The sequence below is a fragment of the Panthera pardus genome, unplaced genomic scaffold (genome assembly GCF_024362965.1).
Source record: "Panthera pardus isolate Hobbes unplaced genomic scaffold, ASM2436296v1 HiC_scaffold_70, whole genome shotgun sequence".
NCBI lineage: Eukaryota > Metazoa > Chordata > Mammalia > Carnivora > Felidae > Panthera > Panthera pardus.
In genome coordinates this window covers 1,858-29,007 of record NW_026527003.1, presented here as the reverse complement: position 1 = coordinate 29,007, position 27,150 = coordinate 1,858, and the positions used below count along the sequence as shown (strand labels likewise).

The window sequence follows — 27,150 nt, the reverse complement described above, 5'->3', positions numbered from 1 at the left end:
TGTTGCTCGTGGGGAAAAGACACACGTGCCACCATTCATGACCTGCTCTTCCAAGGCAACCCAATACGATGCATGTGGAGCTGCAGGCAGCCTCTGCACAAACCGGAACACCCACCGGAGAAAGAATAAACCGTTCCGTGCTCACTCACTAGGCCTTTGACAGCAAGGGAGGACGAGCAGAGCCACACAAGGAAAGCAGGTGCATTGCGCACACACAGCGCTCAAGGGTTAGCTCAACATGAAGCGAAGAACAAGCCAAAGCAATTGCCGGTGAAAGTCAAGACCGTGGTTACCTTTGGGGGACGTTCGGTGGGAGTCAGCAGGAGGTAGGAAGCACGGTAAGGTTCCAGTTCTTCACATCCAGGTGGTGGTTCCAAGAATGTGTTCGCTGAGTGAAAAATATGGAAGATCAGCTGAAAGTAGTGGCCTAGGATGTTCCAAACGTCCACCGCGTGCCACACAACTAGGCCGCTCTGTGCGGGCAGCTAACCCCCAAGAGAAGCAAGGAAGCCCCACCCATCTGAGTGCGGAGTCAGGAAAGAGCATCCAGACGCCAGAGGAGCTACCGCCACACCCTACTCGCCTCCAGCTGTTCATCTGGGGGAGTCCACATCACCTTCCTAAACATCATTGGCCACAAGACACTGAATGCAGAAGCAGCTGGAAGAATAAAGATCTTGCACTAAGCAAATGCCACGCTTCTACACAGTGTTGTTCTGAAAATGTACGGATTTTTTCCATGAAAGGTATGAGTACGTTAATAAGTACTAATTTATTGTCTTTAAGTGAATTCATCACATCTGAGATGCTCGGATTTGGTTTCGTTTCCTTAATGTTTGTTTTTGAGAGAGAGACGCAGGGCACGTGAAGGGGAGGGGCAGAGGGAGAGGGCCACAGAGAATCTGAGACAAGTCCAGGTTGGCAGCTGGCAGTACAGAGCCCGACATGGGGCTCTAAACCATCAACTGTGAGATCATCACCTGAGCCAGAGTAGGACCCTTAACACAGAGAGGCACCCAGGCGCCCGCTTCAATTCTCGGTTTAACCTCACCACAGTAGAGATCAAGAGACACAACCCCCACACTCGAAGGCTCTCTGGGGCCCTCAATAATCCCCTGATGTCCAAATGTCCCGACACCACCGAGTTTGAGAAACACTGACCCAGGGGGAAAAGGGCACTCTCCCCTTCTCCTCAACTTCCCAATTTCTGTAGGGTTTCCCCAGCTCACCAAACTCTCTAGGGCCTGGCCCACAGGACTGGAGGGCCTAAGTCGACTTTTTTTCGTGAAAGCCGCCTCGGGGGACAGGACATGTGCAGCCTGTGCGGGGCCAAGTAACAGACAAGGCGGGACGGTCTGCGACAGCCTCGGCGTGGGCAGGCGGCACACTTCTCACACCACAGTAGCGGCTGAGGCAGGCACCGGGAGAACCTCCCAGAAGCAGCCTCTTGCAGTGAGAAGGGCCCTTACGGTCCCCCGAGCGCCCCACACACCGAACCCGCCGCCAGAAAGCGGCCACCACGACTGATGGGAGCCTGTGGGCATCCACATGGACAGTCTGTACTTTCTCCCGAGGGTGGCCAAATGCTGTCCCAGCATGAGTAGAACCAGGGGGCCCTGAGCCACCCGGCTTCTCATGGCTGGCATTGTGACGCCTGCGGGAGTCCTTGTGTCGAGGTGTTCCGCAGAACTCACCTGCCTCGATGGGGACGCCTTCTGAGAAGCAGGAGCCCCAAGGTGACATCCTCGTAGTTGGAAGTTATCTAGCAAGCGAGAAGAGCGACGTTCAGGGAGCACTTCTCTTGCCTTCTACAGCCTTCAGGAGCCTTCGCGAGCCTTCCTACTGCCTTCAGGAGCCCACTCTCCTCCCGCCTACCTCTCTGCCTGGCAAATGGGCTGTGGGGCCAGCAGACACAGAATCAGCTGCCTCAGGGCAGGAAGACCATCCAGTGGTAAGTTGCAACGATGGAGACTCATCAACAAACACCCGCCCGGACGCACTCTGGTACAACGTCAGAAGAGAACCCGATCTCAGCTGTGCTCCTTGGGCGTGGACACACGTCAGCAAAGTTTTGGGGTTTTAACAAAGGCCTCGCCTCAGAGGGCTGTACGAATACCTGCTCCTGGGAGAGACTTTGCAGCAGTGAGGGCAGGAATGTGTGTGACATCTCTGGAGCTTCCTCTCACGTTTGTTAAAACTGTCTAAAAAACTAGGCAAGAGGCCAAACACCCCCCCCAAAAGATGCATGGGCGGGTTTCCATGCAATCATAACCCACATATGTGCTCTTTCCAAGCCTATTCCTCACCCCCTTCCTTGGCCACCGAGAGCGGCTCCAGAGCATGTACCAGCCCCGATGTTACTGATGGGCCAGGTTCGGGACACCCTGGGCTACGGTGGAGCCTCATTGTTCCTGATTGTCCATGTTTCCCAAAGAGCGAGTTCCCCCCCCCCCTTGTCGCTTTTGGAAGACACACTGTGTCCCAAGCAAAGCAGCAGTGCTGACTGCCCACACATGGCACACTCCGACCCGTGTGAGGGGTCATCTCAGTGTGGATTTTAATTGTAGTCCTCTGATGAAGAGTGACTTTGAGCATCTTTTCCTTTTTCTTGTATTCAATATAATTGATTGTCAAATTGGTTTCCATTCAACACCCAGTACTCATCCCCACACATCCTCTCCTCAATGACCATCACCCGCTTTCCCCTCTCCCCCACCCCCCATCAAGCCTCAGCTTTTTCTCAGTATTTAAGACTCGCTTACGGTAAGACTCCTTCCCTCTCTGTAAATTTTTTCCCCCTTTCCCCTCTCCCCTGGTCTAAGTTTCTCAGCATCCAAATACGAATGAAAACATATTGTATCTGTCTTTCTCTGTCTTATTTCACTTGGCAGAACACCATCCAGTTCCATCCACTTTGCTACAAATCTCATTTTTATTGCCACGTATTAGTCAATTATGTTTGGAAACGACCATTTCTTCATCCATTCATCAGTTGAAGGCTATTTAGATTCTTTCCATCATTTGTCTACTGTTGAAAATGCTGCTATAAACATTGGTGTGCCAGTCCCTTATGCACCAGCACTCCTGAGTCCCCTGTATTCTAGCAGTGCTTTTGCTGAGTCATAGGGTACATTTATTTTTAATTTTGTGAGGAATCTCCACAGTTTTCCAGAGAACCTTCACCAGTTTTCTTTCCCACCAACAATGCAAAAGGTTTCTTGTTTCTCCCCATCCTCTTCAGCATCTATAGTATCCTGATTTTTTCATTTCCCCCAGTCTGATGTGAAGTGCAATCTCAGTGTGGTTTTGATTTGTATTTCCGTGAAGAGTAGTGGTGTTGAGAGCAAGATGAGGAGCCTCTTGTCAGGTGTCTCTTGGCGATCTGTAGGTCTTCTTTAGAGAAGAGTGCCTATTCATATCTTCTGCCCAATTCATGACTGGATTGTTTTCAGATGTGGAGTTTGGTGAGTTCTTTATAGGTTTTTGGATAGTAGCCCTTGTCTGATAAGTCATTTGCAAATACACCCATTTCATCTGTTGCCTTTTTTGTGTTTATTGTTTTCTTTGGAGTGCAGAAGGTTTTTATCTTTATGAGGTCCGTATAGTTCATTTTTGCTTTTAATTCTCTTACCTTTGGAGATGTGTCATGTAAGAAATTGCCGCAGATGAGGTAAGAGAGGGTCTGTCTTTTCTCTTCTAGAGTTTTTACAGATTCCTGACTCACATTCAGGTCTTTATCCTTTTTAAGTTTATTTTGAGATATCTCTAAGGAATTGGTCTAGCTTCTTTTTTTCTACATGTTGTTACCAGTTCTCCCAACAACATTTGTTAAAGAATCTTTTTTTTTCCCATTGGATACTGTTTCCTGCTTTGTGGAAGATTAGTGAGCCATATATATTTGGGTCTGATTCTGGGTTCTATATTTTATTCCATTGGCCTGTGTGTCTGTGTGCCCATACCGTACTGTCTTAATTACAGGTTTGTAGCAGAAGCTAAATTCTGAGATTGTGATGCATCGTGTTTTGGTTTTAGACTTCAATAATACTTTGGATATTCGGGGTCTTTTGTGATTCCACATAAATGTTAGGATTGTTTGTTCTAGCTTTAAAATAATGCTGACACAATGTTGATGTGGATTGCAGTGAATATGCCGATTGCTTTGGGTAGTATTGACATTTTAACAATAATTATTCTTCTAATCCACGAACATGGAAGATTTTCCCATTTCTTTGTGTCTTCTTCAATTTCCTTCATAACCATTCTATAGTTTTCAGCATAATTTTTTTATATCTTTGGATAGGTGTCTTTGTTATTTAGATTATACGTATTTTATGGTGCTGGCGCAATTGTGAATGTGATCAATTTCTTGATATCTCCCTGTTTTTCATTATTCGTGTATGAAAATGCAACGGGTTTCTGTACATTGATTTTGTACCCTGCGACTTTGCTGAATTCATGTTTCAGTTCTAGGAGAATTTGGTGCGGTCTGTGAGGTTTTCCATGTAGAGTATCATGTGGTCTCTGAAGAGTGAAAGTTCGACTTCATCTTTGCCATTTTGATGCCATTTATTTCATTTTGTTGTATGAATTCTGGTTTCGGGAATTCCAAAACTACGTTCAACAACAGTGGTGAGAGTGGACATCTTTGTCATGTTCCTGATCTCAGAGGAGGAAAACTTTCATTTTTTTCCCCAGGAGGATGATACTAGTAGCTATGGGCTTTTATCATCAATGGCTTTTATCATGTGTACTTATGTATGTTCCTTCTATTCCAACTTTCGTGAAAGTGTTTATTAAGAAAGTTTGCTGTGTTTTGTCAAATGCTTTTTCTGCCTGTATTGACAGAATCATGTGGTTCTTGTTCTTTTAGTAATGTGATATATCATATTGATTGATTTGCAAATATTGAACCAGCCCTATAGCCCAGGAAGGAATCCCATTTGACCATGGTGAATATTTTCATATGCTGTGTGTTTGATTTGCCAGTGTCTTCTTGAGAATTTTTGCATCCTTATTCATCAGGCATATTGTTCTGTAGTCTTTTTTTTCTTGGTCTCTGGTTTCGGAGTCAAGGTAAAGCTGTCTTCGTAGAATGAGTCTGGAAGTTTTCCTTTCATTTCTATTCTTTAGAACACATTGAGTAAGAAAAGTATTAACTCTGCTTTAGCTATCTGGTGGTGTTCCCCAAGGAAGAATGTGGTCCAGAAAATGAGGTAAAATGACTAGGACAACTCCCTGGAAAGATGATCGTCCCAGGAATAAGATACAGATAGATAAGAAACACAAAAGAGTGGGGCAAAGGAAAGCTTCTGTCGTCTACAGTGGGAACCCAAAAGCAAGATGCCCGAGTTCTTACTTCAGAAAGTGAGGGAAAGCTTCTGGAGTTCACTGTTTTCCCTTGCCATCCTGTCAGTGGATAGAGAAGACAGTGATTCCAAGGTAACAGGCTTGTGTTGCAGGCAAAAGTTCAAATGTTTAGAACAGGGCTGGGGTGCTGTAATTCTTGAAAGGTCTCTTTCTGTGCTAAGCAGGTCCTCGAGAATCCTGCCCATGGTGAACCAACTGCTCTTCAGAATGAAATCTTTAATGGCCAGGGAGGGAAACAAGTTGGCTAGCCATTATTTCTTATACCAGCCAACCAAACACCATGTACTCTCAGGAAGGCAATCCTTCCTTTGGGATCTCAGAAACTGCTCTTGTTTAGCACAGACCAGATTCAGAGCTGGTTAGGAGTGGCCAGCACACACTATGTGGGGGACAGCCTCATTGTCCTTGCCTGAGACCCAATACAGGGTTATCCCTATGGTCAGGATAATCAGAATGGTTAGAAACAGAGCAAAAGTGTTTCAGTTCACCACATTATGGAATCAAGCTGAGACGGAAATATCTACCTCCACATGCTTCTTATCCCAGAAGAGAGGATAGCTCCCTCCCAATATCGGTGACGCTGACTCCACATAGGCATTCCTCCTGGGCAATTTGAAATGCCCTGGGCTTAACTTTGTCCACAGAGTACAGAAAGTCAATTGTTGAGGGATCCTGTGGCCGAAGGGACCCCGCAGTGACAAGAATATAGCCTGACACTCCAGTTAAAAGTGGAAAAAATGGTTCTGAGACACTGTCCTGAGTGGACACCAGGGAGAACTTTTTTGGAAAAGAGCAACAGGATGGAGGATACAGAGAAGACCAAAGTTCTTTCTTAACACGAGAGAATGCGATAGAGCAACGAAGCAACGAACGAGCACAGTATCCTGACAGAATGGTTGCCTCAGGAGTAAGAACCATGTATGGGCTAGTACCAAGGGAGACTTCCTGCACTGTTTCTTCAGACAGGGGTGGAAATTTTCTGGCATTGGCTTTTGTTGCCCTGTCCTTTGAAGCCAGTAGTGACACCTAGTTACCAGCTTTTGGCTTGTGGTTAACCCTCAGGTATTTGGAGAGTGGCTCTGCTGTAGCAGTGCTTTAGTGGGCGGTGTCCGGCATGTGGCACATCCTGAAGAATATTGCCAATGGATGAAGAGTCTGCTCTGCATGGTGAAGGCATCTGTAGCCACCAATGGTTGGTGTTCTGTTGTCAAACTGATGAAGAGTGGCGGTGATGGTTGGGGTGGTCCATAGCCCAAGACAAAGAAAGATTTCCTTAAGACAACTTTCATAAAAAGAAGGTGATTTTATTAAATGATGGGGACAGAACCCACATGCAGGAAGAACTGCACTGGGGTCCTGAAGGGTAACTCATTATCACACACCATCAGGATGGCAGGGCATCAGGGATAGGGTAAGTCTCTAAGCAGTGTTGGAAGCAAGTTTTCAGCACCTTGAGGGGCTAAGTGTGGCTAGGGAAATGCCACTTTAATGAAACCCAAGTCATGAGATGCATTGAATGTATATCGGGGGTGCTTAAGCTTGGAGTAAGACTGCCAGCTTATATCTTGGGCCATTTGAATTAATAGACGTTGACCTGCAGGGCCCTCGTTGTTGGGATAATGTTACGCTAAGGTTGTCTTTTGACCCTAGCAAAGTGTCATCACCATCATTGAGCAGCCGAGCTTCTAGAAGGAGCTCACTCTGTCCGTTTCAGGGACTTGTCAGTGGGCTATAGGCAGTAAGGGAATTTCATTTGCATTTGCTGTATCACACATTACCATGGCAAGTGCTTAAGCCCCTTTTCCCTCTACTTGGGTTGTCAAGAGTGTCCACAGAAAAACAATAATATCCCCCCCCCCCGGGGTGGGAAGAGGGGCTAGCTTGTGCTTTATCCCTCAGTCTGCCTTATGCTCCCTCATCATATCCTCACTGAATAACGTCAACCCTGAAACCTTGAAGATTGATGAAGGTAGAAGGTTTCATCTTCTGTAGCTTCGTTGTACTGGGTAGAGGCGTAAGTCGTCCTAACCTATATGGATCCTTATTGGTTTCTTAAGCAACATGTAAAAGAGTTACAAAAGGCAGGGGCAGCTGAATTCAAAGTGGGCTTTCTTGAGTAGAAAGTCTCATCGTTTGGCAAGTAATTGTAGTGATGGAGTCGGCACCAGGCAGATAGGCATGGGAGAACCCTGCAAAGCCTAGTTAGAAAAACAAGAGAGAAGCCCAAAGTCCTTTGGTAGTTGACAAACATGCTCAAGTCCAGGAGTGTAGCCAGTCACTAAAGGGAAGAGAGGCATTGTTTAAATCAATTGAAGTATTCATGTCAGTCAGAAGTCCAGAATTCTCTCGGTGGTAATCTAGAATGTATACACAATATTTTGTCAGATCAGATTCCAAACCCCGTGTCTACCAGTGCTGCCAGTGAGGTTTTTAGATGTGAGGTTTGAAGCATCCTCAGATGGAAGTGGGAACAGGCAGCAGGAATCCGATTGGTCTTTCCAGTTGGGAACTCAAATGTCTGCAGTGATCCTTCGAATGGCCCATCTGTAAGAAGGAAATGTTAGTATGAATTGAGAAAGGAAAGTGAAAAAGAAAGGTGGGACCATCCTAAGAGAGGTTTGAGGTCTCGTACAGGTTCCTCGGAATAATAAGGCACACTCGTTTGCCCACTGACTTCCTGTAAAGTGGGTAGAGGTTTTGTTTCGATACGGGAGCCCATGAAGATTGCCCCTCTAAATGATTGCAGTTGGAAGACATAATATGATGCATTAAGGGCTTTTTATTTCAGAGTTAAATCCCCTGTTGCATGAGATTCCATCCTGTGAATAAACCAGGTCTTGGGGGTTTATATGGGGTGAGTTTCGAGTAACTGTCAGATCAGGTGTAGGGAGGACATCGTTTGCATACTTAGAGATTTACAAATTAACTCAGCTACAAGTGAATACTAGAGCACTGTCCCTTGATAGGTATACAGTGAGAAAAGACTTTGCATACAGTTGTTGGGGAAACCCATCCCATTTTCAAGCTGTTTAAAGATTATACCCAGGGTGGGTCTTATTACTATGCCCACAGAACAACAAGGTTGTCCATACCTGTGGTACTGTGACAGGATCTCTCAAGGTTACTTCACGTGTAGTTTAGGCAAACAATTAAAGACACCTAGGATTTAACATCTGTAAATGTGCATTGCTGAAATGTAGATTTTCTCTCTAAAAACCCTCATTGCCCAAAAGTAGCCATCCAGACTAATTCATTTGCAAAACACCACTTGAAAAACTTGGCCTCATTTATTTCCATAAACTCTGCAAGAAGAGTCATTGATCCTAAGGATCTTTGAAAGTGTATTTTGCTGGAATCCCTTCTAAGGTATCTCCAGACTGAATTTTTATAGCCTATCCAGGCCAGAAAGTTTTCAAATTCTTGTATTTCTCCTAAAAGTGGTTTTTTTGTGAGTTTCCTACAAGACCAAAAAGGTTTTGTGAGAGAAGAACAATACCAAGTGTTAAAGTCTCAGAAATAGTGTTAGAGATCTGATGAGACTTCAGGATGACGCAACTGACAAGGGCATTCGGTTCTTTCTGTGGCATATAACACTGTGATACAAAGAATATCAAGTGAAGACCTTAGAGCAGAACCAATTAAAACTTGAGCATTGCCTGTCTTTGAGCAGTTACAGCATTAACCCAAGCAAGAGAACCTAAGGTTTACCATTGACAACGCTTCTCCAAGCAACTTAGCATACATGCCACATAAAAAGGCCTAATTGGTCAAAAAGACTTCATTTACAATTGAATTCTTGGGAAAGTTCGTTCAAGCCTTAAGAAGTGATAGAGCACATCCTAGATAGAATTACAGATCATTTCCAATGTGAAACTTTAAATTATTGGGGCACTGGGGTGGCTCTGTTGGTTAGACGTCTGACTGCAGCTCGGGTCATAATCTCGTGGTTTGTGAATTCCAGGCCCACGTCACACTCTGTGCTGACAGCTTGGAGCCTGGAGCCTGGTTCAGATTCTGTGCCTCCCTATCTGCCCTTCCCCTGCTCATGTTCTATCTCTCTGAATTTCAAAAATAAATGATAAAAAATAAAATTTAAGTTGATATTTAACCGAGATGGCAAGACGAGATTCCAAAGGCAAATAGGGAACATTTTATAGTTGTTAGCAAAACCTAACTCCTTTACCATTGAGAAGTTTTCAGTTTAAGTCATCAGACTTGACAAAGAACATATCCAAAGCTTTGGTTTTCCTGGCATACAAAAGACAAAGAAAAAAACAAAACAAAACTTTGTTTACATTTTCTTATGAAGAGCAGATCAACAATCCAAGAAAACTTTGTCTTTCCAAAACATAAGAAAACAGGATTTTAAACTTATATCAGTGTAGTAAAATCCGTAGACGGCAAACTTAGTCCAGCTTTACCACCCATAAAATTCCTTTCCAAAGATTTCCCTTCATGAACCTGGTACAACTTTCCTTTGCCTTCAGGTTTTGTCCCAAGTCATTTCTTTCCAAACAACCCATTTAACCCAATTTTCTTTCTTTTACCCTCAACAAAAAATGTATTGCCATTCTTTGTATCTTTCTTACAACCTCCTATTTTCCAACAAAACTGCTTTCCTTATTTCCATCAGTCTTAAGAACACTTAGCAGAATTTTAACTTTTAGAACCGTAGTCTCCAATGAAAACTTAATAAGCAGTTGAGACCTCTTTGCACCAGAATTCTTTAGATGGCTAATTCATGAGTCAGTTAAGCACAAAGCATGTTTTCAAATAGGTCCAAATAGCCTTAGTTCCTATGCATTAAGGAGTTCCTCTGCATAAGTTCCTGTGCATTAAAAGCACAGAGGCGACTGGGTGACTCAGTCGTTAAGTGTCCGACTGCGGCTCGGGTCACGATCTAGCCGTTCATGGGTTCAAGCCCTACGTCGGGCTCTGTGTTGACTGCTCAGAGCCTGGAGGCTGCTTCGGTTTTATGTCTCCTTCTCACTCTGCACCTCCCCCACTCACACTCTGTTTCTCTGTCTTTTCTCTCTTCAAAAAGGATAAACATAAAAAGTAGAAAAGAAAGAAGTTAAAAGACCACTTCTATGTCCAATAATGAAAGATTTCCCCTGCAATCTCTTTGGAAAGGACATAGATGTCCCATGAACGTCTTGTCATTCACCGTGTAAACTTAAAAGCACAAGTCTAAAGTCTCAGGTTTCCAAAGACTTTGAAAGTTATCTTCAGAATTACCCAAGTAATTAACCATTTAAGACAGTTGAAATTAACCATTATTTCAAGTCCTCATTTGGTGACAAATTGCAATCGAGATCCATTGAGCATATTTGACCTTTCATAAAGATTGATAGAATAAATTTTCACACTGAATGCTGATGACTCTAAAGACAAGTCTATCTTAATGAAACCAGCAAACTTCATTTAGCTGAAACACGGAATTGGTTCACCTACACCCACAGAAAAGACCTACACTCATTTGTTCCACCGTTCAGTTTTTACCAGAGATGTCAGTGGGCTCCAAGAACCTGAAGTGCGTGGTGCAAGGGAATGCTCTTTTTCCCTTGATATTTAGCGTGGGAAGAGGGGCCGATGGTGCCTAAGGCACTGAGGGTGGTAAGGGAACCAGTTCTATAGGCCCCACACAAGCTGGTGCAGAAACAGGAGGAAGGGGATGGGAAGGCAGAAGATTTGGGGTGCCAGCAGAAGGCAGAGAAGGAAAATTTCCCGGGTCTAATCTTGTCAGCTGGGACAGAAGAGCTGACACCATGTCTTTTGTTCCACCAAAGTGGAATAAGGCAGTTCAAGTCAGGCCGGAAAAGACAGGGAATTTCCCCGAAATAAGTGGATTTTCAGCAGCTGCCTGGGAAATTTCCTTAAAAGTCTCCATCTTGAGGTAACCTGAGCACAGTTGTCTCCAGTTATAGCCCCTAACTCACGAAAGGAATGAGGGAGAGGCCCTCAGATCTATCATGCAGAGAGGAAGCGTCCGTGTTACCCTTTCAAGGATTGCCTCTCTTACCTTCAGTGACTGAGTTCTGAGTTCTCTCAGGAGGAGGCCTATTTAGACAAATTTCATCCAACATATCAAGGGGGAGCTCACTTGCTTAGCTACTGACCAAACACATTCTGCAAGAAGCCCCTGTGTCCCATTAGCCACCAAGGGCTGGACCTAGGGCAACAGCCGTCCACTTGCCCTGTTTAGTAAAGCCATGCCGTGTTACAGGATCAGTCCTTTCCACATTTTGCAAACCCAACTGTTTCCAGTGGGTTCAAAAGGCATCCTAAGGGAGAATCCTTGCGGACCAAAGAGGAACTCCCATGTTCCACCTCGAGAGAAAAGGGGAGAGAGAAGGTCCATTACCCTTAGAATCCATCCCGACTCCCCAGTAGCATCCCCCACACAGAATATGTCAGGGGTTCCCGAAGTGTCAAAGCGACCCGAGACATCCCTTGAACAAAATCACTATGACTGCCAACCAGGTGGCGAAGGGCTCCTGAAGGAGGGATGCTAGCCTCCCCACCCCCACCGGCTTCCCCATTGCATTCTAGACAACAGATGGGTGCCTGACTTACAGACCCGCGTCTCCTTTGCTGAGAAGGCAGAGAAGGAACTGCCATTTTCAACCCATGGAAATACTAGAAGAGTTTGACAAGGGGAAATGACCCAATTTTAAGTAGTAGTTAATAGAGGACATTGAGGGAAAACAGAAAAGAGAGAAATCCATCATGATATAAGTGACATTCTGACCCGCGTAGTCTTCACAGCGAACCTCCCTAGGAAATGGCGCCCTGTTGGGTTTGAATTCAGTCAGGTACTGGTTTCGGTCAGCTCTCAGTGGAGATCTGGCATGCAGAAGAGGCTACCCCAGAGATATGGAGGGGGTCACATTAGATCAATGAGGAGGAATCCTCACACACGGGAGTCTTAAGATTGGCAGACATGGTAGTCACTTAAGTGGCTGTCCCCTGCCCAAGACAGACAACTTTAGACACGGAAAGGAATAAAGAGAGGGCGTCAAGTTTCTGCATCTCACTGCCATTCTGGCCAAGGTCCTAACTTCCAACCAAAAGGCAGGCTTTCTCCTCCCCGTAGAGTCGCCGCAGCCTAGAGGATTGCAGCCAGAGCAATCCCCGCAAAAGTGTTCCCATAAGACCCTACTTCTCAAAAATCCTCTGAAATGAGAGTAAATGAAAGAGAAAACATACCAAATTGACACTGAAGCACAGAGTCAAGGTGAGAAGATTCGAAGCCCCACATTCGGACACCAAAATGCTGATATTTGGGGATGATGGTGGACTGGTCCACAGCTGATGACCAACACAGAATTCTGGAAGACGTCTTTGGTGAAAAAGGTGGCTTTCTTAATGCCTGGAAGAGCTGTGCTGGGGTCCTACAGCTAACTCATCATTATATTCCTTCAGGTTGGCAGGAGGTCAGGGATAGAATAAGAAATTTTGGAAGCAAGGTTTCCTGCACCTTCAGGGCATAACTCTTGGGAAACACTATTAACCCTTAATGAAACGTGTCATGAGACCCTTTAGATGTAGATCGGGGACCGTAAGTTGGATCCCGTGTCCCAAGTTGATTGCCCGTGTACATCGGGGAAACTGAGGGAAAGGAAGTGGACTTACAAGGTCCTGGATGTTGGGGTAATGTTAGGCTACAGTTCTCTTTTGCCCCCATCAAAGTGCCATTATCTAGGCAGCTGAGCTCTTGGAGGTCACTGTGCTGGTTTCAAGGTGTTGTCAAAGGCCTAAAGGCATAAGGAATTTAATTTTTCCCGTGCCTTTGTTTCCGACATTAGCACGGCAAGGGCTTAAGCCCCTGTTCTTGGGTAGCAGGGGTGTCCAAGGGATATTCCTCAGATCCCCCATGGGGTGGCAGGGGGCGGCTAACTTGCGGTTTACTCTCAGTCGGGCTCATGCTCCATAACTCTTACCATGCCAACTGCCGCCTTTTAAGCACCAAGTGATAAGTGAAAGGGGGTCAATGGATCTTTTTGTAAATCAGCAAATGGTTGCTTTCAGGTAGCATGGTAGCAGAATGGGAGCTCTCCACCATTCCCTGGGTTTACACTGAGTTATGGACAAGCCCAATGTGCCTGGTGGGAACCAATAAAGACAGAAAATCAGCAAGTGTTGGGGTGCCTGGGTAGCTCAGTGGGTTAAGCAGCTGACTCTTGATTTCGGGTCAGGTCATGATCTCAAGGTCATGAATTGAAGCCCTGCATCTGGCTTTGAACTCATGGCATGAAGCCTGCTTTGGATCCTCTCACCCTCTTTCTGCCCCAACCTTGATCAGTATCTTAGGAAATTACAAGACAAAGGCAATGTTAACAGTCTAATCTCCAGAAAACTACTCAATTTCCTGATGGGCCTGTATCACTCACCTCTCCATAGTGATGGGGGGGAATAAAGGCAAGAAGGAAATGTCAGATCAAATAGGATTACCTAGGGTGCCTTTGGTGGCTCAGTGGGTTAAACTTCCGACTTTGGCCCAGCTCATGATCTCAGGGTTCCTGGGTTCCAGCCCCATGTCGGGTTCTGTGCTAACACCTCAGAGCCTGAAGACTGCTTCGCATGCTGTCGCTCTCTCTCTCTCTGTGTCCCTCCCAGACTCATTCTCTCCTCCTCTCTGTCTCTCTCCCAGTAAAAAAATTGAAAACAGACAATACCCACAAGATGCCATTTGCAGTCAAGAGAAAGGCAAACAAAAGTGGAAATTCAGGATTAAGTCCTAATCGCATAAAATGAGCTGTAGCAGACGCTGTCCTCTGGGGAAAGTGTGCACCACCTCCTGTCGCTCTCTCTCTCTGTGTCCCTCCCAGACTCATTCTCTCCTCCTCTCTGTCTCTCTCCCAGTAAAAAAATTGAAACAGACCATACCCACAAGATGCCATTTGCAGTCAAGAGAAAGGCAAACAAAAGTGGAAATTCAGGATGAAGTCCTAATCGCATAAAATGAGCTGTAGCAGACGCTGTCCTCTGGGGAAAGTGTGCACCACCTCCTGTTGCTATTGAGGTCACGTCAAGTGTTGCACGAATCTTCTAATCAGCTCTTGGTAAGCCCTTCATTTCTCCAGTAAATCAAGCACCACAGGAAACGTGATATCTCATGGTTCCTGGGTAATTGTCACCGTGTTAAGCGTAATACCATGAACCATGGATTACACCCTGGGACCCGTCTGATGTGTCCGTAAGGATGCTGGACGTGCTCCCGAGATGCAGAGAAGAATCATGTTATGACAAGAAAAGGCTGAATGGCCTGACATGTACTGAGGCCCACAGCTGCAGCTGCCAGCCGGCCAGCGTGAAAGAAAGGGAAATTCTCGAAGCTCTCGCTGCGGCTATCCCAGCACCTGAAAAACCTGGGGCTTTTTGTGAGACATCTTTTTGTCTCATGTTGAAGATGTGGCATCTCTATGGGGGTACTAATGTTATGAGACGGGCACACGTGCAATCTCGACTCAAACGGAAAGACAAGTCCTGACATCACAAGTTAAGGCAGAAGGAAGGGAATGACCAAAAACTGGAATATTTCAATGCAGGCACAGGATAGCTTGGTGATTTTAGAAAGGGGTTTGGCTTTTAGAATGGTCAAGACGGATAGGAAGAGCAGCTTCTACCACGAAGAGGAAGTACACGGTTTCCCAGACGCCCAAGAGGTGATTGCAGAGAAGAAGGAACTACAATCCACCACATGTCAACCACTCCAACACAAAAAGTGAAAAACCCAAGAAAATCAGTTGAGGAGACCATGGCTGCCTGCACAGGTTTTTCATGCAGAAGGAGGTGCCCTGTCGGGGGGAAATTGCCACAAAGGACATTTATTCACGAAAAAGACAAGTGAGCACAATGATGTTGGGTAGGAAGGGGTGAAGCAGCTACCGTCTGAGCGGACACAGGCTGGGTATGATCAGGGCGACTGGCCCTGTGGAGGAAGCTCACCCCAGGGTCCTGAAGGCAACAAGTGCCAGTGGCCAGTGGTCTGGCTGCACAACCAGAGCCCTTTCCCTGGACCAGTTCCATCCCGGCTCTGTCCCTCAACTCAGGAAGTACGCTGAAAGCAAGGGACTGTCCTTTAAATTTCCACTGACACTGGACAATGTCCTGGCCACCCAGAACCCCACGGGTCACCATCAAACGTGTCTTGGCAGCTCACTCGCTCTGGAGGGCAGCAAGTCTAAGTACACCAGCGGAGAAGGGGCCACGAGGACATGTGAAGCTCATGACAAATGCCATTTACAAGAAGGACGGTCATTGCTACCAAAGAGAACAACCTCAGATGAAATATACGAAAGGAGGATTCCGAGGGATGTTTTTATAAACTCCGTCAAGGCCAACACAATAAAGAAATCCCTGCTACAGAAAACTGTCCAAATGACGTGGTCACAGGACCTATGTCACAGCCTATCTGGAAACTCAAGAATGAGACTCTGATTATGGTAAAAAAAAAAAAAATACGAAAAAGGTTTGGGGGATGCAGAGATTCAAAATGTGTATCCTAAAGAAGGTCGAGTGCAGAGAAAAACCCAGAGGATGTCACAGAAGACAGCACAGAGAGGAGATCTGGTGAAAAACCCAGAGGTCGAGGAAAGCTGAATGGCAGTGCCATCGCTGGAAAGCCTGCTGCCACCAGATGTGATCCGGCAGAGTCTCAGCTACTCTCCCACATGGACCATTCCATGACAAGGGCGCTGGGACTAAAGACAGCCAGCCGTCTATGGAGACTTGAGCCAGGAAGGCCCTCCTGAAAAGTTGCAAAGACATTGCCCGCATCCACCACATACAGCCAGGCCCCGAGACCCAAAATTGCCCCATCCAGCGGGTCCTCCCCACCCCATGCAGGTCTGCACATCAGGACATTTGTGAGACCCACCCTCACTTTCCAGACAGCAAATCCTTACCAAGGAGCTCAGTGAATCTCTTCACCTGCCGTGCACACGTCTGTGCGTGAAAATCGAGGGAGCATGCAGCCAGTCCACCCGAGACGCACGTGTGTCACTACCACCTAAGGGTTTTTCAGCAGGAACATCGTGTGTGAGACTTTTGTGCACTTGGACAACCTACCCACACACGGACATAAGGGACATAAGATCTGATATAAAACGAATAATGTGTTTTCCATAAGTAGTCTTTCAAAAAATGACATTACCTTGTAGCATGCCTGTCTCTGTACCTGCCTGGAGAAAATGCCTCTCAGCCTACTCTCACAGGCCTTTTTTGTAATGCAACAATGTGTTCAGACTCTATTAGGAATATGGCTGTAAAATGCAGGCTAGAAAAGCTTTATAACAATTCATTCACCCCTGTATCTCCTAGGCCATGAGGTAGCAAGCGTACTGATTACATTAAGCAATCATGAAGTAGTCACTCTTCAATGTTAATGCATGGTTACGCATGTAACAATGTAAATATACAGGAATCTTTCTAATTCCTCCATTTCTGATGACTAGTTCTGGAGATACACTTAAAAACAGCTTAGTGTGTAACCTAAGCCAACACTGATGCGAGTTCTGGTAGACAATTTATCCTAGAAACAAAACGGAGAAAAAACTTAGGTATGAATACAGCACAGAGCTGTGAACCTGTTTTCTATGTAACTGTTTCCATAGCTTCCTCGACTCGGAGAATATGGTATATATGACATAAAACATACAAATGTTAATGAAATTTTTGTGTTTCTACTAAGGTTTCTGGACAACAGGAGAGTTTGAACACTTAAGATTTCTGGCGAGGAAGTTATACATGGATTTTCAATTGTGGGCAGGATTTAAAACCGAGAACCAAGTTTTTCTAGGATCAGTTGTAGTCATCCGTGGGGAAAAATGGAGAAAGCACTACCATCGTCAACAGAAAAAAGTAAAATAGAATTTTTTGATTTTAATTTTTTAAATGTCATTCTTTATTTCTTAGAGGCAGAGACAAAGAGCAGCAAGGGAGGGGCGGAGTGAGAAGGAGACAAGGAATTCAAAGCAGACTCCAGGCTCTGTGTTGTTAGCACAGAGCCAGACTCGGGGGTTACCTCGCCAACACAAAGTTCATGACCCGAGCTGAAGTTGGCTGTTTAACCGACTGAGCCACCCAGGAACAGAATAGGAGTAATTTGGAGGTTCCTTGTACACAAAGCAAACCTGTTTCCCCAAAAGAGTTAGTTACTAAGTTGCTCAGCAAAAGCCAGCACAAAGGGCCAACAGGCGGGACACAGTTTCAGAAGAAAGGCCGTCTTCTCAGAGATCGTGGCGTATTGTACACGGATGGGGCAGGATGTCGGCATCTCTGCACAGCGGGAGGCGCTCCCAACACAGCCAAGCTGCTGAGAGGCGAGTGGGGCAGGTGCAGGGAGGACTGCAGGACTCGGTCCCTCCACGAGTCCACCCAAGTGAAGACAGGGTACAGATCTCCAGGGACCTCACACATGGCCTCTGAGACATGCAAGCTCCATGACAGAGTACCCAGGGACCAGCAGGGAGAGGGAAGAACAGGAAAGAGGCAAAGCCATCTCCCTGGCTTCTGACCACCGGACCAGGTAGCAAGCTGCTACGTTCACAAGAGGAGGCAGAGATGTTTGCAGATTTGTGGCCCATGTGGAACTCAAAGAGCCGACAACCCACCCAGATGGAGCTTCACTATGAGGCGGTCGGAAAGGTGTCCAAGAGACAGAGGGGGGTGGATGAAGAAGAATTCAGGGCAGCCGAACCTCCCAAGAAGAATCTCCTCCCCGATTCTGAGTGACTCAGACTCGTGACAAAATCAGCCATCCTGCAGCAGCACTGTGCACACGTTCCCCCTATTCCACCAAACCACACACTCCCATGCCCTTCTATTGCTCTCCGTATAACCACATACGTCTTTGGGTGAGGTACCTGCAGCACATAGTGTTCAGCACCTAGAACAGTACCTGCCATGCACTCAATAAACAGGTGAACACTTTAGTGTACGCCTTGTACTCACCCAGGTAACTATTACACACATTGCTTTTCAATATTACGTAGTTCTGTGTAGGGTATAAAGACACAAACTGTCCTGTGCTTTATGTGATGGGTGATATGAGGCGGTTGTACCTGTTGCCTAAAGCACGAATCTTATAGCTCAACCCACACAATAGGAGCCACACTACCCAATGGCGTCTACCCTGCTTCCAGTCGTGTCACCCCCCAACACACTATCCACACAGTAACAGCACCAGCTTTTAAAAATGTTAACATCATGTCAGTCCTTTCCCCTGAGGACACAATGACCCAAGGCCCTTCTCTGAATACCAAATTCCTTACGGGGAAGTTTCTGCCCAACACCAGCGGCCTGGTGCCTCACTTGACTCCACTTCCCCTTCCATAGCTTAAAACAAAGCCACGTTTCTCCTTGATTCTGGCTTTTGGCCCCAGAGACTGCTTGGAGAATGTTCTGTTAGACTCAGATGCTGATGGACCTCTCCAGAAAAAGCCTTTCCTGAACGGCAGTGCGCAAGTAAGCGATTCCTCCTAACTGCATCATTCTTTCAGATAAACTCAGATGTGCCTCCACCTTCGACTCCGAGGAACACAGATGCCAGATCCCAACTACCACAATGGTGCAGGGTCATAAAGGGGCTCAACAAGGGTGCCTAGTTGTGTCTGTGCAGATGATGCAGGTGCACCAACCCAGAAACCCTTGTTGTCGGGGTTGCTCTGTACAGTTGAGGGGCAATTCATCCCGATTCTGCTTCAGTTTCTGGGTCTCCCTTCCTCTGCCCTTTTGTCCGTACTTTCTCTCTCTCAAAAGTAAATAAATATTACCAAAAAATTTTTTAAAAAGCCAAAACTGATCAAACACTCACAGAATAAGTGTCACCCCATCCACCTCCTCGTCCTGCTTTGCCACATCCAGCCCGTCACTGCAATGCTTGCCCTGGGCAAGCACATGAAAGGGGAGGAAGGCAGCGGCGGTGGGGTGGGGGGGCCTGAGACACAACATCACCACTCAACGGACGCTGGCTGAGGATGAGCAAACTGACCATTTTAGAACGACGGGTACTAGGCAAGGATTACAGGGTTTCGTTTTCTCCTGCAACAAATGCTGTTGAGCAAAATGTTTACTATGACTTCTCTTTCTTCCCCGCCTGCTCTTATACTTGTGAATATTCTGTTAGTCAACCTATCATGAACTAGGAAAGATGATTTCAATCTGAAGCATGTTTGAAGGCATCAAGGAGACACTGAGGTAGTCACAACTGGAAGGAACGAGACCCCAACAAAAGGGAAGCCCGCTGAGCCAACACTAATGTTCAGAGTCCTCTCTCTCCCTCAAGGAATTTGAGGATTCTGAATTTCTTCAGGGATTTGAGGCAATATACCAATGAGCAGGAAAGGAAACAAAACAGACAAGCAGAAAATCACTGATAACCAACACTGTACAGCACAGGGAGGTACAGAAAATTACCCCGGCACTCGGCAAACACTGCCTGAGAAGCTGAGCCTTCAATAATCTCATTGTGCTGCGGAGAAAATACCTGGGCTTTTGGACCAAGCCCCAAAGAGGGGTCCTGGAAGACACTCCAGGCCTCGAGATGGACATCCTGGAGGACTACACGGGGGTGGTGAACATTTTGAGCCCCGCTCACACTGAACCTTACAAAGACAGAGGACCGGTGACAAGTCATTCAGGCCTGACTGAGCTCAATAACCATCACACTCAGTGTGTGTGGGATGAAAGGCTGAAGAAAAGCAAGCACACGAAGAGCCTCTATGCTTCTCCATAATGTCCAACACAAAATTTAAAAAAGAAATTAAGAAAAGAAAAAGAATAAATGAAAAGAAATGAAAAAAAGAAACAAAAGAAAGAAAAGAAAAAAGAAAAGGGATGCCTGGGTGGCTCAGTCGGTTAATCATCCCACTTTGGTTCGGGTCATGATTTCACGGTTTTATGATTTGATTCCCGTGTCGGACTCTGTGCTGACATTGAAAAGCATGGAGCCTGCTTTGGATTCTGTGTCTCCCTGTTTGTCTCCATCTCCCATGCTCAAGATTTGTCTCTACCTCTCTCTCAAAATAAATAATATTAAAAAAAAATTTTAATAAAAAAGAAAAAAAAAAAAACAGGGAAAGGCACGAGGATAGCTCAGGTTACTCGTTTAGGTGACCAAAATTTGGTTTCGACTCAGGTTTGTGAGTGTGAGCCCTGTGTTGGTCTCTCTACTGATAGAATGGAGCCTCTCAAGAGTCTCTACGCTCCCCTCCCATCCTCTACCCCGACGCGTACTCTCACTCTCTTTCTGAAAAATAAATAAATAAACATTTTAAAAAACAAGGTTTTACATCATATAGACGAAAAGAAGAACGAACAGAAAGAGACCAAAGGGAGACACACCGACTGGGAATACGGGATGCAAAGGTCAACTGTCCAACAAGCCTACTTGACAAATGGGAAATTTTCAGAGAATCAAAACAGATTCTAAACCTAAAAATTATCAGAGCTAAAACTAAGAACTCTAGGCGCCTGGATGGCTCATTTGGTTAAGCATCTGACTTCAGGTCAGGTCGTGATCTCGTGATTCGGGAGTTTGAGCCCCGCGTTGGACTCTGTGCTGAGTGCTCAGAGCCTAGAACTTGCTTCGGTATCTGTGTCTAGCTCTCTGTTCTTCCCTTGCTCAAATTCTGTCCTTTCCAACATAAATAAGAGTAAAAAAAAAATTTTAGTAAGATTAAGAACTATGTGGGCTTAATATCAGACTAAACACAAGTGAAGAGAGCCACAGTGAACTGGAAGATAAGTATGTAAAAATTTATCTAGACCATACACAGAGAAAAAATCAGTAGAGAAACCCAAAAGACACACAAAATATGGTTGAAGGGTCCAATGAGAACCTTCAAAGTAGAGAAAACACAGAATGGGGGTTACCAGATCCCTACAAAGAATCAAAACTTTCCAAAACTCATAAAAGAACCATGACAATGACTCCACAAAGAATGCCTGAGGCAAAAAGATGTTAACAGTCATGAGAGGTAAAAGATACCGCCTTCCATGGGACAAGACTACCAGCTCACGTTTCCAGAAAGCAAATGAAGCCAGATGATGGATTGTCATCTAGAAAATGTTGAATGAAAATAACCACCAACCTGGAAGTCTTTACCTAATAAAAACCTTCAAAGTGAAGACAAGGTAAAGATATTTTCCAGGCAAAACAAAAGCAAAAAGAGAAAAAACAAACAAACAACTAAGATGAGGAATCAACTACACAAACGAACTAAAAACAATATTAAAACACGTCGTTAAAGAAAAGAAACCTAGTCTCTGACAGATATAGGAAAAATCAAGGCTTCCAGAACAGCGTCCCAACAGAAAGGCTATGAGAACAAATCTTAACAATCATTAAAGACACAAAACAATGACAACTACGCCAAAATCTATCTAAAACTTTAAAATTTTACCGAAAAAAAGGTGAAAGTGTTCACCGTGGTTCAAATGTCAAAGGAAACAGCAGGGGCACCTGGTTAACTCAGTCAGTTGAATGTCCGACTTTGGCTCAGGTCACGATCTCACGGTTTGTGAGTTGGAACCCCGTGTCAGGTTCTGTGCTGATGGTTCAGAGCCTGGAACCTGCTTCAGATTCTGTGTCTCCATTTCTCTAGCCCCTCCCCCACTTTTTTATGTCTCTCTCAAAAAACCAATAAATATTAAAAAAAAGAAAAGAAAAATGAGACGGCAGTGTCAAGGAAGCAGTCCAAGTCCTGAATCAGGCGGGGGTCAGTTTAAAATGCACCAGCCTCTAGAAATATATTCCAATTACCTACCAGATACGTGTACATTTCAAAAATCCCTCATATTTCTTTTTTTTAATATATGAAATTTATGGTCAAATTGATTTCCATACAACACCCCGTGCTCATCCCAAAAGGTGCCCTCCTCAATACCCATCGCCCACCCTCCCTTCCCTCCCACCCCCCATCAACCCTCTGTTTGTTCTCATTTTTTAACAGTCTCTTATGCTTTGTCTTTCTCCCCCACTCTAACCTTTTTTCTTTTTCCTTTCCCTCCACCATGGGCTTCTGTTACGTTTCTCAGGATCCACATAAGAGTGAAACCATATGGTATCTGTCTTTCTCTGTATGGCTTATTTCACTTAGCATAACACTCTCCAGTTCCATCCACGTTGCTACAAAAGGCCATATTTCATTTTTTCTGATTGCCACGTAGTATTCCATTGTGTATATAAGCCACAATTTCTTTATCCATTCATCAGTTGATAAAAATCCCTTATATTTCTAATGGAAGGTCAGAGGCCAAAAGAACAAATAACAGGTGGGACCAGGAAGAAACTAGTAATATGGTAGGTGTAAACCAACATATCAGTCACACGTACTCAAATACTCCAAGCAAAAGATTGACTATCAAATTCATTAAAAGGAAACTAAGCATTCACTGGTCACAAAGTTACACCTTAAAACGAATGATCACTGACAGGTGGAAGTAAAAGATCGCCAGGCAAATCTTACCAAACAGAAAACTGATGTGGCCACTGGGACCCTCCAATAAAATAACCTCTATAGCAAAAAGCTCTACTAGAGAAAAAGAGGAACAATTTGCGATTAAAATTCCATCTTCCAAGAAAACAAGACTAATTTGCATATAACTGATAACGCAATGTCAAACTACAGAAAAATTGACAAATATAGAAAAGCACGATGGGAGACTCGAAATAACATTTCTCAGTATCGGACAGAACTGACAACAGGAAAATCAAGGGAGTGGGACGGGGCTGTCCAAAATGCAGTCACGTACTTTATTATAAGTACTTGAAAGGAGGCTCCTCCAAACTGCGATGTATAGAAAGTATAAAATGCACACCACATTTTAAAGAAAACATAAAAGAGAATGCAAAATCTTTCATTAGTTTTTTCTCACAGTAGCTAAACACTGTGATATGTTAGTAGTATTAAACTCATTCTCGTCTATTACTTACTTGATTTAAAGTTGTTACTAAAATCTGAATTCTGTCATTAACAAACTTCATCTAACCTATAAATATAGAAATACTGCATATCTTACCGATAAATATTTTTTTCACGTGACCAAAGAACAGTTCATGAAAACTCATATATGCTAGGACACTAGGAAAGTCATCTCATCTCAAAGGACTGAAATACTGCAGGGCATATTTAGGGCTTGCATTCAATGAAGAGTTCAATTTCCCCCAAAATTCATCACTTCCAAAGTGATGGTATGAAGACAGGGAGACTTCCGGTGATGACCAGTCATGGGCGGCTGAGAGAGCACTGTCACCCTTGCCACCACAGGAGGACATGGAGAAGCAAGCTGTTGATGAACCAGGAAGCTGACTCTCACCTGACTCTGAATCTGCAGACGCCTTGACCTTGAGAACTTCCCAGTCTCCTCAACTATAAGAAAGAAGCTTCTTCTGCTTATTAGGCAGCCAGTCTATGGTATTTTGTTATAACCACACCAAAACACTGAGACAGATAACTTCATGGAATTAAGCTAGAAATCCGCACAGAGAGAACGAGAAAGTATCCCAAAATATCAAGGTGTTATGCTACTAAACATTGTGATGAATTAAGAAAAAAAAATGCCACAATGAAAGTTAGAAAATAGTTTCACATAAAAGATAAACATTTGGCTTATCAAAACTTGTGAGATCAGTAAAAGTGTGCTTAAAGGGAGACTCATAGGGATAGCTCAGTCCCTCGGCAACCAACTATTGATTTTGGCTCAGGGCCTGATCCCATGGCCACAAGATCGAGCCCCGAGCAAGGTTCCTCACTGAGTGAGGAGCCTGCTTGAGATTCTCTCTCTGTCTCTCTGTCTCTCTCTCTCTCTCCCCCTCTGCCCCTCTGCCCTGCTCATGCTCTCATTCTAAAATGAATCAACACACCAATAAGCAAATACAATACACATACTGGAAAAGAACAAAGGCTAAACATCAAATGAAGGATTTCTTTCTAGAACTACAGGAAAGGACGGAAATCACCTCATAGATGGAACAATAAAAGGCAGAAATCCATGCAACAGAAAACAAAGAGTAGATGTCAGAAATCAAAAAAGCCAAAGTTGGTTGTCTGAGAAAGGGACAAAGCACGATTTACCTCTATCAAGGATTACTAAAGTAAATATCAAAACATATGCTGCAGATAAGAAGGATATTATAAACCAGTTTGCACTTTTTTCTTGGTAAGTTTGGGAAGTCTGAGCAAATTCTTCGAAAACAAAATGCCTTATCTAGAAAATAGAAGATATGGAAAATCGGAAAAATCTTGTTTCCACTTAAAAAAGCAATCTGCCATGAAATCCCTTCTCTCAAGGAAAACCTAACGCCAGCAGGTTTGCCTATCACTTTTTCCCAAAAATAAAGAACATACAAAAAAATTCTTCTGGGAAAGCACAAGGAGTGCTCCTACCTACGTCATTTTAGGAGGCCAGCAGGACCTTAACCTCAAACCCCAGGAAAGACAGCAAAATTGGGTGCAAGTGAACACCCACTACTCTCGAATACAGATGCAAGAATCCGAAGCACAATAGTTACAAATGGAATCCAATGAAAAGAGACAACAGGTTCTGCTTATTCTAGAAGGTCAAGAGTTGTTTTACGTTAAGCCAAAACATTAAAAAGAAAATCTCTTTTTGCAAAAGATGCACAAAACACTTCTCAGAAAATCTAGTCATTATTTCATTGATGATTTTTAAATCTTAGAAAATTAAAAATAGAGAATTTTCAAATTTTGATAGACCACTCTACCAGTAACGCCACTGGTGTCATATGTAGTGGTAAAATACTGAACTCTTTGGGTTCCTGAGTGGCCTATAGTTGGTGAAGCTTCCAGCTCTTGATTCAGCTCAGGCCATGATCTCACGGTTCATGGGTTTGAGCCCTGCATCAGACTCTCAGGTGAGAGTGTGGACTCTTCTTGGGAATCCTCTCTTTCCCCCCCTCAGTCTCCTTCCCATGCATGTGCTCTAAATAAATAAATAAACAAACTTTAGAAAATATATACAAAAATAATGAAAACCTTCTCTCTACTATCTGGAAGGAGACAAGGACACCTACTCTCACCACTTCCTTTCAACACTGTACTGGAGGCCCTAGCCGGTTCAAGGCAAGAAGGGTGAAAATGGTCACACTACTGGAAAGAAACAAAAGAAACTTACAAAAGGCAACACTGGGAGAATGAAAGGCAGACATACACAAGAATATGAAAAATTCTGCCATTCACAGATATATTCCACACTCATAGAAAGACCTCTTTTGACAAAACACAAAACACACAAAACTATCACAAAGTGGCTTGCAAAAGGCAAATATTTGACAAAAGAAATATGCAAGTGGCTTAGAAGCACTTGCTTCCTGGGTCCCACAGGAGCAGCATGAATACTCCACACCTCCCAACACCTGAGCCCCAGCAAAGAGCAAACACAAGAGAAAAGGCAATACCAGGGATGAGCCACCGGGGAGCTCCCTCACTCTGTTGCTCGTGGGGAAAAGACACACGTGCCACCATTCATGACCTGCTCTTCCAAGGCAACCCAATACGATGCATGTGGAGCTGCAGGCAGCCTCTGCACAAACCGGAACACCCACCGGAGAAAGAATAAACCGTTCCGTGCTCACTCACTAGGCCTTTGACAGCAAGGGAGGACGAGCAGAGCCACACAAGGAAAGCAGGTGCATTGCGCACACACAGCGCTCAAGGGTTAGCTCAACATGAAGCGAAGAACAAGCCAAAGCAATTGCCGGTGAAAGTCAAGACCGTGGTTACCTTTGGGGGACGTTCGGTGGGAGTCAGCAGGAGGTAGGAAGCACGGTAAGGTTCCAGTTCTTCACATCCAGGTGGTGGTTCCAAGAATGTGTTCGCTGAGTGAAAAATATGGAAGATCAGCTGAAAGTAGTGGCCTAGGATGTTCCAAACGTCCACCGCGTGCCACACAACTAGGCCGCTCTGTGCGGGCAGCTAACCCCCAAGAGAAGCAAGGAAGCCCCACCCATCTGAGTGCGGAGTCAGGAAAGAGCATCCAGACGCCAGAGGAGCTACCGCCACACCCTACTCGCCTCCAGCTGTTCATCTGGGGGAGTCCACATCACCTTCCTAAACATCATTGGCCACAAGACACTGAATGCAGAAGCAGCTGGAAGAATAAAGATCTTGCACTAAGCAAATGCCACGCTTCTACACAGTGTTGTTCTGAAAATGTACGGATTTTTTCCATGAAAGGTATGAGTACGTTAATAAGTACTAATTTATTGTCTTTAAGTGAATTCATCACATCTGAGATGCTCGGATTTGGTTTCGTTTCCTTAATGTTTGTTTTTGAGAGAGAGACGCAGGGCACGTGAAGGGGAGGGGCAGAGGGAGAGGGCCACAGAGAATCTGAGACAAGTCCAGGTTGGCAGCTGGCAGTACAGAGCCCGACATGGGGCTCTAAACCATCAACTGTGAGATCATCACCTGAGCCAGAGTAGGACCCTTAACACAGAGAGGCACCCAGGCGCCCGCTTCAATTCTCGGTTTAACCTCACCACAGTAGAGATCAAGAGACACAACCCCCACACTCGAAGGCTCTCTGGGGCCCTCAATAATCCCCTGATGTCCAAATGTCCCGACACCACCGAGTTTGAGAAACACTGACCCAGGGGGAAAAGGGCACTCTCCCCTTCTCCTCAACTTCCCAATTTCTGTAGGGTTTCCCCAGCTCACCAAACTCTCTAGGGCCTGGCCCACAGGACTGGAGGGCCTAAGTCGACTTTTTTTCGTGAAAGCCGCCTCGGGGGACAGGACATGTGCAGCCTGTGCG

The 27,150-nt window shown here is 45.0% G+C and overlaps 1 long non-coding RNA gene across 1 annotated transcript; it reads right to left on the bottom strand.

Moving 5' to 3' along the window:
* Positions 1-228: 228 nt before the first annotated feature.
* On the bottom strand, positions 229-27,150 carry LOC128775429 (uncharacterized). The gene is made up of 3 exons (XR_008420138.1): positions 27,054-27,150; positions 26,118-26,212; positions 229-388 (listed from the first exon to the last, which is right to left on the bottom strand). It is a non-coding gene; the product is annotated as an uncharacterized LOC128775429 (long non-coding RNA).